Genomic DNA, 15,124 nt, shown 5'->3' on the forward strand with positions numbered 1-15,124 from the left:
AGACTTATATTCAAAATTGATGGAGAGATAAAGAGTTTCCAAGACCAGCAAGCCTTAAAAAAAAAAAAAAAAAGTGTATGTGACCACCAAGCCAAAAATCAATAAAGAAACAAGAGCATTGAATGACACATTGGATCAGGTGGATCTCATAGATATATACAGAACATTCCACCCTAAAACAACAGAATACTCATTCTTCTCAAGTGCACATGGAACCTTTTCAAGAATAGACCACATACTGGGTCACAAATCAGGAGTCAACTGATACCAAATGACTGAGATTATTCCCTGCATATTCTCAGATTACAATGCTTTGAAACTGGAGCTCAATCACAAGGAAAAGTTCGGAAGGAACTCAAACACCTGGAAGCTAAAGGCCGCCTTGCTTAACAATGCTTGGATCAACCAGGAGATCAAAGAAGAACTGAAACAATTCATGGAAACCAATGAGAGTGAAGACACTTTGGTTCAAAATCTATGGGATACAGCAAAAGCAGTCGTATGGGGGAAATACATAGCCATCCAAGCCTCCCTCAAAAATACTGAAAAATTCAGAATACACTAGCTGTCACTACACCTTATAGAACTGGAGAACAACAACAAATTAAACCAACTCCACACATAGGAAGGGAAATAATCAAGATTAGAGCAGAGATCAATGAGGTCGAAACTAGAGATACAGTAGAACACATCAATGAAATTAGAAGCTGTTTTTTTTTTGAAAAAATCAATAAGATCGATAAACCATTGGCCACACTAATCCAAAAGAAAAGAGAGAAAGCCCAAATTCTTAAAATTGTGAATGAAAAGGGAGAGATCACCACTAACACCAAGGAAGTAGAAACAATCATCAGAAGTTAATATCAACAGTTATATGCCAATAAGCTAAGCAACCTAGATGAAATGGAAGCATTCCTGGAAAACTATGAACTCCCCAAATTTAACCAGGAAGAAATTGACAACCTGAATAGACCGATATCTAGTAATGGGATTGAAGCAGTGATCAAAAACCTCCCAAAAAACAAGAGCACGGGATCTGATGGCTTCCCTGGGGAATTCTACCAAACTTTCAAAGAAGAAATAACACCTATTCTCCTGAAGCTCTTTCAAAAATTGAAGCAAAAGGAAAATTTCCAGACTCTTTTTATGGAGCCAGCATTACCCTGATCCCCAAACCAGGCAAAGACCATACCAAAAAGGAGAATTTCAGACTAATATCATTGATGAACATGGATGCTAAGATTCTCAACAAGATCCTAGCAAACAGGATCCAACAGCACATTAAAAAGATTATCCACCATGACCAAGTGGGATTCATCCCTGGGTTACAACGATGGTTCAACATTCGCAAATCAATCAATTGTTAGAACAAATCAATAAGAGGAGAGAGAAGAATCACATGGTCCTCTCAATGGATGCAGAAAAAGCATTTAACAAAATCCAGCATCCGTTCCTGATTAAAACGCTTCAAAGTATAAGGATAGAGGGAACATTCCTGAACTTTATAAAATCTATCTATGGAAGAAAGACCCACAGCAAATATCATCCTCAATAGGAAAAAGCTCACAGCCTTCCCGTTGAGATCAGGAACACAACAAGAATGACCACTCTCAGCACTCTTGTTCAACCTAGTATTAGAAGTCCTAGCAACAGCCATCAGACAACAAAGAGAAATAAAAGATATCCCAACTGACAATGAAGACGTCTAACTCTCTCTCTTCACAGACGACATGATACTTTATATGGAAAACCCAAAGACTCCATGCCCAAAGTACTAGAACTCATACAGCAATTCAGCAACGTGGCAGGATACAAAGTCAATGTACAGAAATCACTGGCTTTCTTACACCCTAACAATGAAAATACAGAAAGGGAAATTAGAGAATGGATTCCATTTATTATAGCACCAAGAACCATAAGATACCTGGGAATAAACCTAACCAAAGAGGTAAAGGATCTGTACTTATGAAACTACAGAACACTCATGAAAGAAACACAAAAAGATGGATGACCATTCCATGCTCTTATATAGGAAGCATAAATAGTGTTAAAATGTCTATACTGCCTAGAGCAAGCTATACTTTTAGTGCCATTCTGATCAAAATTCCACCGGTATTTTTCAAAGAACTGGAGCAAATAATCCTAAAATTTGTATGGAATCAGAAGAGACCCCAAATTGCTAAGGAAATGTTGAAAAAAAAAAAAACTGGGGCATCATGTTACCTGATTTCAAGCTTTACTACAAAGCTGTGATCACCAAGACAACATGGTACTGGCATAAAAACAGACACAGAGACCAGTGGAACAGAGTAGAGAGCCCCGATATGGATCCTCAACTCTATGGTCAAATAATCTTTGACAAAACAGGAAAAAATATCCAGTGGAAAAAGGACAGTCTCTTCAATAAATGGTGCTGGGAAAACTGGACAACTATATGTAGAAGAATGAAACTCAACCATTCTCTTACACCATACACAAAGATAAACTCAAAGTGCATAACAGATCTCAATGTGAGACAGGAATCCATCAGAATCCTAGGGGAGAATATAGGCAGAAACCTCTTCAATACCAGCGACAGCAACTTCTTTCAAGATGTGTCTCCAAAGGCAAAGGAAACAAAAGTGAAAATGAACTTTTGGGACTTCATCAACATCAAAAGCTTCTGCACAGCAAAGGAAACAGTCAAGAAAACAAAGAGGCAACCCACGGAATGGGAGAAGATATTTGCAAATGACAGTACAGACAAAACTTTGATATCCAGGATCTATAAAGAATTTCTCAAACTCAACACACACAAAACAGATAATCATATCAAAAAATGGGCAGAAGATATGAACAGACACTTCTCCAATGAAGACATACAAATGGCTATCAGACACATGAAAAATTCTTCATCAGCACTAGCCATTAGGGAGATTCAAATTAAAAGCACAATGAGATGCCACCTTACACCAGTTAGAATAGCCAAAATTAGCAATACAGGAAACAACGTGTGTTGGAGAGGATGTGGAGAAAGGGGAAGCCTCTTACACTGCTGGTGGGAATGCAAATTGGTGTAGCCACTTTGGAGAACATTTGGTGATTCCTCAAGAAATTAAAAATAGACCTTCCCCATTTCTCTGCAATTGCACTACTGAGTATTTACCCCAAAGATACAGATGTGAAAAGAAGTGTCATCTGTACCCCAATGTTTATAGCAGCAATGGCCATGGTCGCCAAATGAGGAAAGAACCAAGATGCCCTTCAACAGATGAATGGATAAGGAAGATGTGGTCCATATACACTATAGAGTATTATTATGCCTCCATCAGAAAGGATAAATACCCAACTTTTGTAGCAACATGGACAAGACTGGAAGAGATTATGCTGAGTGAAATAAGTCAGGCAGAGAGAGTCAAGTATCACATGGTTTCACTTGTTTGTAGAGCATAACAAATAACATGGAGGACATGGGGATATGGATAGGAGAAGGGAGTTGAGGGGAATAGAAAGGAGAGGTGAGCCATGAGAGACTATGGACTCTTAAAATCAATCAGAGGCTTTTGAAGTGGTGGGGGAGTGGGAGGTTGAGGGAACCTGGTGGTGGGTATTGGGGAGGGCACGTATTGCATGGAGCATTTTGTGTGGGGCAAAAGTAATGAATTCTGTTATGCTGAAAAGAAGTTTTTAAAAAAGGCAGAGGAGGTCAAGAAAACAAAGAGTCAACCCACGGAACTCAGTTATCAAAAAATGAAATCTTACCATTTGCATCAACATGGAGGGAACTAGAGTGTATTATGCTTTGCAATATATGTCAATCAGTGAAAGATAATCATCACATGATTTAACTCATGTTCAATTTAAGAAACAAAATAGAGAATCATAAGGCAAAGTAGGGAAAAATAAAATAGGATGAGATCAGAGAGGAAGACAATCCATAAGAGACTATTTGTTTTCATTTTTGTTTTTAAATTTTATTGTGTAATATTAGTCACCATACAATACATCATCAATTTTTGATGTATTGGCCCAAGATTCATTGTTTACATATACCATCCAGTGCTCCTTAAGGAGGGCATAAGAGACTCGTAACCAAAGAAAAAAACTGAGGGTTGTTGGAGGGGAGGTTGGTAGGACAATGTGGTAACTGGGTGGTGGGCATTAAGGAGGGCACTTGAAATGAGTCTGGGTGTTATATGCAGCTGACGAATTACTAACCTCAACCTCTGAAATTTACAAAAAAAATAAAGAAATCCCTCTCTTAGAACAGTTATATGATTTTCTGCAGTTTTCATTTGAGATTTAGGTCTCAAATCCCTTTGGAATTGATTATCATAAGTAACATAAGGAGAGATTCAGTAACTTATGTCCATATGGAGAACCAGTCTGTCAGCTCCATTTACTAGGTGGTGCCTTCTGTACCCCATGGCATCCCATGCACTTCTCCCATGTCACAGAACTCCAAATATGCCTGAATCTTGTTCAGGTCTCTGTGTCCCTTTCTGGGGATTGGTTAGTCTGTCCCTGTGGCAGCATCCAACTGCCTTAGATACTATACATAGAAATAAATATTACATAGGGGTGCCTGGATGGCTCTGTTGGTTAAACATCTGCCTTCAGTTCAGATCATCATCCCAGGGTACTAGGATGAGGCCACTTGTTGAGCTCTCTGCTCAGTGGGGAACATGCTCCTTCCTCTGCTGCTCCCCCTACTTGTGCTTGCTCCCTCTCTCTGACAAGTAAATAAATAAAATATTTTTAAAAAATAAAGAAATATTATCTGAAATAGAAAATCCTCCTTTGTTCTGCCTCTTCTAAAGAAACTTTGGTAATTTCCTCCTGATCTTCCACATAAGCCTAGACTCCATGCTCCTTCCTCCTTCTCTGAACTCCCACCCTGCTGTCTTGCCAGATTTCCCCAGAGTCCCTCTTAGTAGTTTTAGATGTGACCCCATGACCTGCCAGTGTCATATATGCCCAAGGGTGAAAACATCACAGTCAGAAAAAAAAAAAAAAAGAAAAGAAAAAAAAAACAGAAAAATGATATAGTCCCTCTCCTTTCTGAAGGGAAATGCTTCTCTCATTCTCTAGAAGCTTTAGAAACTTGCTCACAGCCTTCCTCACTGGCTCTAGGACTCCCATGGGAGTCTTGTCTAGGTGACTCAGAGGTTATTGGAGACCTGCCTCTCATTGCCCCTCACTCCCTGAGCCAGCCTAAGTCAAAACACGTTTATGTTTCTTCCCAGAATTGCTTGTTCTGTGGGGAAATGGTGGTTTCACTTTTATGTTCTGTAAATGGGGGCTGCAAAGTTCAGCCAAGACTTTCTGAAGGAGGGGCTCAAGACAGAGGCTGTCATCCTTCCTGTTGTTTTCACACTTTACCCCAGCATGACAGAGACTCTCCAGCCCCTTGCTCAGGGCAGTGATCACAGGAGGCCCCAGTGCCTGCATTTCCCAGGGAGGTCAGTTAAGTAGGGGTGCTCCTGTGCCTGGGACTCCAGGGAGCTCTTTGTTAATCTTGGCATTTTCAGCCCTCATGAATGGATTAGTGCCATTTAAGAAACCAGACAGCTAATATGCTTTAGCATTTTCAGCTGTGTAAGTGGAAACATTAATGACCTCTGATATCCAAAATCTATTATTTCTCTGGAGCTGTTGAGTGAGCCAATGGTGTACATGCACTGATGAGATACTGGCTTCTGCTTTGGAGGGTTAATTGATAGTGGCAGCTGATGGAGAGGTAAGATTTCCTCCCACTGCTCATGCCATCCTCTTTGAAGAAGAGAGAAGCATTGTGTGTGAAGCTCTTTCTAAAATGGAAGAAAATTTGTAATTTAGTGAATGTTTACTGGGTGTCTCCAGTTGGAAACTATGCCATGTATTAATGCAATCTAGTCCTCATTACCATAGAGCTATTTAAAAATATGGTGAGTTTTCATAATTGGTAGCAATGCAAAGTAATTGTTTTGTTGAGCATTTTCTTTTCTTTTTAAGATTTTACTTATTTATTTTACAGACATAGATCACAAGTAGACAGAGAGACAGGCAGAGAGAGAGAGGTGGGGAGGAAGGCTCCCTGCTGAGCAGAGAGCTGGATGTGGGGCTTGATCCCAGGACCCTGGGATCATGACCTGAGCCGAAGGCAGAGGCTTTAACCCACTGAGCCACCCAGGTGCCCCTGTTAAGCATTTTCTTTCAATTTTTGAATATATACTTTTCCACATTTGAAATTTATCAGTACACAGGCTAGTGATGTTAAAATTTTCTTGCATAAGATTTCAGAGAGCTTAGGTTTAAGAAGGTGCCACACGGAGGGGGGAAAAAAAAGAAGTTGCCACAGAGATGGGTCAAATTGCCTAACTGAACAACAAATGGTGTTATATTCTGTCAGTGGTGGGGTCCTATTCTACACTAAGAGTCCACTGTTTGGCAAAGGGGATTTGACTATGTCTCTCCCTGCACTCTGGTTTGTATTGCTTAAATCATGACAGAAATTCACCCCCTGTTTTTCATTATTCTCACATGTTATGAGGTAGTTTACATGTGTTTGATTTAGTCAGGTAAAAAAGATTCAGTAACAATCAAGGTAACAATTGTCCATTGGCTTTTTATGAAGGATTTCCTCCAGTCATCATATCAATACCTTCATCACCAAACTATGTAAAATCCACTAATATGGGAACATGTCCAAGTAAATAATTTATCATGTAGGAGGGCACGATAGCAGGGAGAAGGAAGTTGAAAAAGGAAAAGGGAAATGTTCTACAATGTCATATTTCCAGATAGAATTGGGGAACAGAGTGAAGGGAACAAAGTCAGAGATTGTATTTCTAAGACTTTATCAACACTAGATGGGCCAAGGGACTTGTGAACAGGGCACAATAAGGAACAGGATATAGGAGAGAGTGAAGGTGAATTAAGAATGGGACTGGAAAACAAAGATGAATTCATTGGGCAAATTGGAAGAATAGTGGTTTTCCTTCCACAGAAATTTCTACGTCAAATTTACAAAAAGGGACCAGAGTGCCATGAACAATATCTGCCTCCAAGCTCCAGAGTAGTTATACTTGCTGCTACTGTAAGATTTTCCCACTACTTTCTCCATCAATGGTACAGGGTGGGTGCTTTATGCTGTAACAGGTATATATGGGGGAAGCTGTCCTTTAGATGGTTCACTACTCTGAAAGCTCTCACCAGAGAGTGGACGGCACAGCGGTGTAGAGGAAGACACTACTGGCCCACAACTCCCTGGGCATTCTTTGCTCATCCACTGCTCAGAAGAGGTATCCTGTAGGGCAGAGGGTTGTCAGTAAGGGAGACAGTAGATAATTGTTTGTGTTGCTTCATGTATAACAGATGTTTAAAATATTCAAAGGGAAGGAGTTAATGACTCTCTTATAAGGGACATTGAACTTAAATATTCTGTTCCTTAGGTTTTGATATGCAACCCAACTGCTGAATTTACACTCTCAAAGTCTATGCTGCTTATCATCTTGCCACTATACCCCATTTGTTCTTAAAAAGAGCATGAACATGGAGGAAGTCCTTTTTCATCCCATCAACCAGATGTGGCCAGCCCTGGGACTTACACAACCTTACTCTCCCCCCCAAAGCCATGACCTTTTCTTTTTTTTTTAATTTTTTATTTTTATTTTTTAATCTCTTTTCAGCATAACAGTTTTCATTGTTTTTGCACCACACCCAATGCTCCATGCAATTCGTGCCCTCCCCAGTACCCACCACCAGGCTCCCCCAACCTCCCACCCCCTGCCCCTTCAAAACCCTCAGGTTATTTTTCAGTGTCCACAGTTTCTCATGGTTCACATCCCCTTCTAATTTCCCTCAACTCCCTTCTCCTCTCCATCTCCCCATGTCCTCCATGTTATTTGTTATGCTCTACAAATAAGTGAAACCATGGGATAATTGGCTCTCTCTGCTTGACTTATTTCATTCAGCATAATCTCTTCCAGTCTCATCCATGTTGCTACAAATGTTGGGAATTTATCCTTTCTGATGGAGGCATAATAATACTCTATAGTGTATATGGACCACATCTTCCTTATCCATTCATCTGTTGAAGGGCATCTTGGTTCTTTCCACAGTTTAGCGACCATGCCCATTGGTGCTATAAATATTGGGGTACAGATGGCCCTTCTTTTCACTACATCTTTATCTTTGGGGTAAATACCCAGTAGTACAATTGCAGGGAAATAGGAAAGATCTATTTTTAATTTCTTGAGGAATCTCCACATATTCTCCAAAGTTGCTTCACCAACTTGCATTCCCGCCAAAAGTGTAAGAGGCTTCCCTTTCTCCACATCCTCTTCAGCACACGTCGTTTCCTGCCTTGCTAATTTTGCCCAATCTAATTGGTGTAAGGTGGTATCTCAATGTGGTTTTAATTTGAATCTCCAAAGGCAAAGGAAACAGAAATGAAAATGAACTTTTGGGACTTCATCAACATCAAAAGCTTCTGCACAGCAAAGGAAACAGTCAACAAAATAAAGAGGCAGTCCACGGAATGGGAGAAGATATTTGCAAATGACAGTAAAGAGGAAAGGTTGATATCTAAGATCTATAAAGAACTTCTCAAACTCAACACACACAAAACAGATAATCATATCAAAAATGAGCAGAAGATATGAACAGACACTTCTCTAATGAAGACATACAAATGGCTATCAGACACATGAAATAAATGTTCATCATCACTAGCCATCAGCCATGACCTTTTCAAGATCCTTGGGTCTTGGGGCACCTGGATTGTTCAGTCGGCCAAGTGTCTGCCTTCAGCTCAGGTCATGATCTTAGGGTTCTGGGATTGAGCCTCCAATTGGGCTCCCTGCTCAGTGGGAAACCTGCTTCCTCCTCTCCTTTTGCCCTCCCCTCCATCCAATCGTGTTCCCTCTTACTCTCTCTCTCAAATAAGTAAACAAAGTATTTAAAACATTTGGTAAGGAAAAAGTAAAACTTACACTATTACAGATGACATGATACATGATATATTAAAAAAAAAAAACTTAAATACTCCACCAAAAGCCTAATAGAATCATCAGTGAATTAGGTAAGGTCACAAGATACAGAATCAGTATACAGAAATCCACTGCATTTATGTAAAGTAATAATGAAGCAGCAGAGAGAAATTATGAAAACAATGCCATTTACAATTGTGCCAAAAGCAATGAAATATCTGGGCATAAAATAACTGAAGAGGTGAAAGACCTGCACCCTGAAAACTATAAAACAGTGATGAGAGAAACTGAAGATGACACAAATGCATGGAAAGACACCCCACTCTCATGGATTTGAAGAACAAATATGGTTAAAATGTCCATGTAATGCATAATAGTATAGAGACTTAATGCAATTCGTCCAAATACCAACAGCAATTTTCACAGAACTAGAGCAAGCAATCCTAAAATTTGTGTGGAACCACAAAAGACCCCAAACAGCCAAAGTAATCTTGAAAAATAAAACATCCCAATTCCAGACATCAGGTTATATTACAAAGCTGTAGTGATCAAAACAGCATGGTGCTGGTACACAAATAGACACAAGATCATTGGGGGACAGAATTTTCATCTAGAAATAAAACTGTACATATATGGCGAATTAATGTACAACGAAATAGGGAAGAACACACAAAGGAAAGACATAATTTTTTCCACAAATGGTTTTTGGGAAAACTGGACAGCTACATACAAAAGAATAAAATTGGACTACTTTTTATACCATACTGCAAAATAAACTCAAAATGGATTAAATACCTAAATGTGAGACATGAGACCATAATACTCCTAAAAAATATAATTGCACTGCTGGTTATTTACCCCGAAGATACAGATATAGTGAAAAGAAGGGCCATATGTACCCCAATGTCCAAAGCAGCAATGGCCACAGTCAGCAAACCGTGGAAAGAACCAAAATGTTCTTCAACAGATGAATGGATAAGGACGATGTGGTCCATATGTACTATGGAGTATTATGCCTCCATCAGAAAGGATGAATACCCAGCTTTTGTATCAACATGGATGGGACTGGAAGAGATTATCCTGAGTGACATAAGCCAAACAGAGAAAGTCAACCATCATATGGTTTCACTTACTTGTGGAGCATAAGGAATAACATGGGGGACATTGGGAAATGGAGAAGAGAAGTGAGTTGGGGGAAATCAGAGGGGAAGACAAACCCTGAGAGACTGTGGACTGTGAGAAACAAACTGAGGGTTTTGGATGGTAGAGGGTGGGAGGTTGGGTGAGCCTGGTGGTGGATATTATGGAGGGCATGTACTGCATGGAGCACTGGGTGTGGTGCACAAAACAATGAATTCTGGAACACTGAAAAGAAATTTAAAAACTAAATAAAATTTTTAAAAAATATATGCAGTAATCACTTGGACATCTCTTTCAGGAACATATTTATGAATATGTCTCTCCAGGCAGGTAAATAAAAACAATAATAAACCATTATGACCATGACAACACCAAGGGCTTTTTGAAAGTGAAGGAAACAATAAACAAAACAAAAGGCAGCCTAGAAAATGAAGAAGATATTTGCAAATGATACATCTGATGAGGTGTTAATATAGATAATGTATAAAGAACTTCTACAACTCAACACGGAAAAAGATATCCAATTTAAAAATAGGCAGAGGACCTGAATAGATATAACAAAAGCAAAAACATATACCAATAGATATAAAAAGATGTTCAACATCAATAATCATCAAGGGAATACAAATCATATCAACAATGAGACATCATCTCAACCAGTCAGAATGGCTTAGTATTAAAAAGATAAAAAGTAACAAGTATTGGTGAGGATGTGGAAAAAAGGAAATATGTATTGTTGCAGGAATATAAATTGGTGCAACCACTGTGGAAAGCTGAATGCAATTTCCTCAAAAAATTAAAAATAAAAGTATCACCTAACCCAGTAATTTCATTCCTGGGAATTTACCTAAAGCAAACAATAGCACTAACTCAAAAAGGTATCTGCACCTCTATGTTTATTGCAGCATTAGTTACAATAGTCAAGATATGAAAGCAATCCAAGTGTGCACTGATAGACCAATAGAAATAGACCATACACTATATACAAACAATGAAATATTACTCAGCCATAAAGAATGAGAGCTTGCCATTTGCAATGACATAGATGGGCTTACAAGGTCTTATACTAATTGAAATAATTCAGAAAAATAAAGACAAATATGACATAATTTTACTTATATGCAGCATCTAAACAGACAACAACAAAACACTATGAAATAGAGAGAACAAATTAGTAGCTGCCTCAGGGGAAGTAAGGTAAGGGGAGGGGGGAAGGTAAAATAAATGAAGGAGATTAAGAGGTACAAACTTCCATCTATAAAGAATATAAATCACAGAGACGAGTGGTACAACATAGGGAATATAAATAATATTGTAACAATGTTCTAAGGTGACAGAGGGTGACACATTTACCAAGGAGAGCTTTGAGTAATGTCTAGAGCTGTTGTATTCATATTATGTGCACTTAAAGCTAATATAACATTTTAAGTTAATTGTGCTCCAATTAAAAAAAAAAAAGTGAAGAAACTTGACATTGGAGGATGGACTTGCTATTTGCAGGGCATCACCAGACTTTACTGGGTTGATGGCAAGTCCCATTTCTCTTTCTCCTTTTTTAAAACGACAGTTTTATTGAGCCATAGTTCACCTAGGTCTTATTTCTTAACCTACTTGTCAGTAAAACATATGTTTACTTGAAAACACATTAATAAAAATATTTTTGATCTTTTGTTATTTTATTTTACATAATTTATTTTTTTTTTACTTTTGTTTTTAAATTCCGGTTAGTTAACATACACTTTTCCATTAATTTCAGATGTACACTATTTTAACAGAAGGAGGTTTGAGTGTGCATGTCCGCAACTATTACCAAATATCAAATGAAAAATCCAAGGTATGGGGCATTGTATAAGGAAGGCTGCCATTTTTATAAATAGGAGAAACTGGATTGTGCGTATTTGCTCATACATTCATAAAATGGACCTATAAGGATGACATGATCTCTCTAGCACAGACACTTGACAAAGGCCCATTGTCAAGTGGAGGGACATATTATTGCATACATTTTAAACCCCTTGAATTGTAAAATATATAAGGATTTATATTTTAAAAATAAGAAAAGAAAAATTAAAGCCAGGTTATGGCTTCCAGGACACAGGGTTACTCCCTATTCAGTTTCCATGCCAATTGGGTATACCGTCTTTTAATTCCTGCACTAACCATGCAGTGTTAGCAAAGACTCCCCAGGTTTCAGGGCTCAGTCCTTCAGAAAACTACTCTCACTTCAGACACCAGCTGCACTGGCGGGGGGGGGGGGGCTCCCTAGGTCACCTGGATCTCCAACTGTCTACAAATTAGAGGGGTCCTATAACCCCCATTCTTGCTAATTGATCAGAATGATTCACATGAGTCAGGCAAGTGTTATACTTACAAGTCCAGTTTTATTTAAAAGGGTACACATATGGTGGGTTCTGGTGGGGAGTACACAGCTTCCATGCCTCTGTCCATGGAGCCACAGTATTCAAGCTTCCAGAACATCAACACAAACATCAACTAAGAAGCCCACTGAGCCTTGGTGTCTAGGGTTTTGGATGATGTTCATTACAAAGACATGATTGCTTAAATCACTGGCTACTTAATTGAACTCAGTGCCTACCCTTTTCTTCTCCCAGAGGTTCAGTTAGCCAAGAGCCTCCACCCTGTGTTGACAGGGTTGGTTTCCTGGTGACCAGCCACTGACCTGAAGCAATTTAGGATCCTGCCTGGAATCACTTCATTAGCAAAACAAGGTCAGCTTCCAACAATCAGGAAATCCCCAGGGATTCTGAAGCCCTTGCCAGGAACCAGGGACTAGGACTAGGTACCCTCTTTACTAGACTTCACTTCCCATAGAGTATGGGCTGTCCAAGGTTTTTCCCAAGACTGTGTTCTCTGAATGTGTATTCAGATTCTGCCTGGCATGGAATCTGGGGCTCAGTTAAGTGTCCTTTGGGGTCACTGAGAAGCCTGCTGCCTGGGATCCTGTGTCCTCTTCTCACTCATGAAGCCAAAAACACACCATACCAATGGTCCTGATGCCTTTCAGTTTCCCTTCCTGGTGATGGCTGTGTTTCTCAGAAAAGGAGCCCTCAGAACTTCAATTTCACTTTCTGTTCTTGGAAATGCAGGGCTCTGCAGTGTGATGGCTGTTTCTTTTTACTATTGGTCAGATTCCTCTGAGGGTGGAGTAGAAGCTAGAGATGATTTAAGTCCTGCCTGCTCCTCAAAGTCTATAAAGACATTTGGGGTGACCGTCAGCTCTTTCTCTCTGCAGTGACCACACTAGCACATAGGACCTTTTCCAGTGCAATGCCAGTCTGAGCAGGGCAGCTCTCCTGCTGTGGGCTGCAGGGAGCATGTCCACCAGGCTCAGCATCTCCTGAGCTTCCCGGGGACACATTCAGAGCTTAACGCTGAAACCAGGGGTCTCTTTCCCTCCAGGAGCTGGTAAGCAAGAAATCACTTTGGGTTGAGTACAGGTCTAAAAATAGAATTACACATCTGTAGGCCTGATGTTGGGAGAGCCTGGATGCTTGATTTTGGGTGCTGTGGAGTAGGAAGAGTGAGGGGGAGGATGTCTGATAGATGGCTGTGAGCCAGTTAGAGCATTTAACTATTTGGGACATTTTCAGAGGGAGGTTGGAGGACAAACTTTATTCCTGTGAAATTCAGAAGGATCATGTGAATGTCTGGGGTGTCAGTGGATGGGGCTTTTCACCAAGAGCTTCCTGATCAGACACCCTTGCCCCCCCCATCTCATGCCTAAGTACCTTTCTGTGGGGGAGAGAATGCGTGTATTATCTATTAATGATGCATTCAAATAAATAACTTTTTTTAGAGATTTTATTTATTTATTTATTTGACAGACAGAAATCACAAGTATGCAGAGAGGCAAGCATAGAGAGAGGGGGAAGCAGGCTTCCTGCTGAGCAGAGAGCTCCATGTGGGGTTTGATCCCAGGACCCTAGGATCATGATCTGAGCCGAAGAGAGAGGCTTTTAACCCACTGAGCCACCCAGGTGCCCCTCAAATAAATAAATTTTAAAGGATGATTAGCTTTAGTATATGATTCATAAATTAGGCAGCATCTTATCTAGCAAACAGAAAGGGACTCCACTGAGCTGTAGGAAGGGAAATGTTTTTAAAGGAAGAGAGGAAGAGATAAAGAAAGAAATCATTGACAGTTCCTTTCCCACTGTGAGGGCATCTGCTTTGCAGCAGGGCAAACTTCAACTGAACTGGAAAACACACATACAGTAAGAAGAACACATTGATGACTCAGGCTAGGTGACAGCTGAGTGAAGACCAGCTGTGGGTGTTCAAATGTCTCTCAAAGGAGGTGATGTGAGTCCTCTGAGGGCAAAAAAAAAATTTTCCAGGATAATGCCTCTGACAAGTCAGAAATTGCTGGCAAACCGTTCCCACAGTTTTACAGACGTCTTCCCTCCACTGTATAGTCATAGTTTGAATCATCTTAAATACACAGTGATGGGTGAAGGAATGAAAAAAGCAAATAAACACACAAAAAAAACCACCGTGGAGTTTGCCAGTGAGCCAAGGAAAACCTAGCAGCTGCCTTGGGTTTCCCAAAGCCTTAACTGTTCATTCAACTTAAAGCCATGGTTTATGTATCTCATTTTCTCAGATTCAGAAGCAGAGGGTTGCCATGTTACCCTGACATCAGAATGGCAGGAATCTCACAATGAAGGGACATTTTTACAGAGGCAGAATGGATGTTACCCACATGTGCTGCATTCTTTATAGATACTTTTGCCGACTGCCTTTGCATGAGAGTCAGCTGGGGCATTTTCCTGGTACTCTGTTTCAGTCCTTTCAGTGTGAGCCTCAGTTCTCAATTTCAGAAGATAAGAGAGTAATTATACAGGATAACATTATACTAAGGCATATCAAATTTCCAGGAATTTCACATAATTTCTAGACTGCTTCTATACCTACAAAATAGAACATAAAACATAGGATCTTTGTTTTCTAGGAAGATCACTTAAATGGTAAGGGAACTTTCACAACCTACTACCAAAAGTAGACCAAATCCT

The 15,124-nt window shown here is 39.8% G+C and overlaps 1 protein-coding gene across 1 annotated transcript in view; it reads right to left on the bottom strand.

The window, feature by feature from the left end:
• The window catches only part of LOC309861488 (immunity-related GTPase family M protein 1-like), a 68,987-nt gene extending 55,880 nt beyond the window's left edge, over positions 1 to 13,107 (bottom strand). Inside the window, 1 exon segment of the mRNA XM_082724437.1 lies at positions 13,090 to 13,107. The gene's annotated coding sequence lies outside the window, so the exon portion shown is untranslated.
• Between the last annotated feature and the right edge of the window lie 2,017 nt (positions 13,108 to 15,124).

The sequence above is a fragment of the Mustela nivalis genome (assembly GCF_964662115.1).
Source record: "Mustela nivalis genome assembly, chromosome: 3".
NCBI lineage: Eukaryota > Metazoa > Chordata > Mammalia > Carnivora > Mustelidae > Mustela > Mustela nivalis.